The following is a 748-nucleotide window of genomic DNA, read 5'->3' on the forward strand; positions in this document are numbered from 1 at the left end:
GATATGATAGCGTTGCTTGCAGAGCTAGAGACTGCATTAATCATTTGGAATTCTCTTAATATCAGTTTATAAAACGGAATTCTTTCACCACGTAGAATATTTCACCAAATTCACAAGAATCTTTTTATCCTAATACCAACTACATACTTAATTTGAGTGAACTTTTATAAGAGGGAGAGCAAACTTCTTAGGAACGCGAATGAGCACGGCGAAAATTGGCAAGTATTCCAGAGCTTCGAAAAATTACGAGCTTTTTTCGCGACGCAAAGGGAGGTATGAGGACAATGTTGTTGAAACATTCCGGTGAAGGCTAAATTGAAGAGTGGCAAAGAGGCTAAAAAGCCCGTGTGCTGAAATAGTTGGTTGCTTGGTATGGCCTCTAGTATACATACACACAAGCAACCGCATACGTCTCACTTGATCGTCCATTTAACTTAGTCGAGAAGCACTGAAAAGCACGGACCTGAGTTAGCCACTAATTACGTTTGTCATCAGGTTCTTTGATTCAGCCGATGGTTCGACTCGCTGCGGATCTAGCTTAAAGAGTTGAGACGAGTGTTCGGATGGAACAGGATGACACTGATCGATAGGTAACGGATGAGAGGTTGTCGAAGCCTTGACCCTGGGATTCGTCGGCTGCTTTAGCGACCAGCCACTGCCGACGGGATTCAACCTGGTCGTCCATTCAGATAGGAATCTGGCTTAATGATTGCTTGTGACGGACGGGCATCGAGTCAACGGAAGGGAG

Source organism: Belonocnema kinseyi, chromosome 8, assembly GCF_010883055.1.
Source record: "Belonocnema kinseyi isolate 2016_QV_RU_SX_M_011 chromosome 8, B_treatae_v1, whole genome shotgun sequence".
Lineage (NCBI taxonomy): Eukaryota > Metazoa > Arthropoda > Insecta > Hymenoptera > Cynipidae > Belonocnema > Belonocnema kinseyi.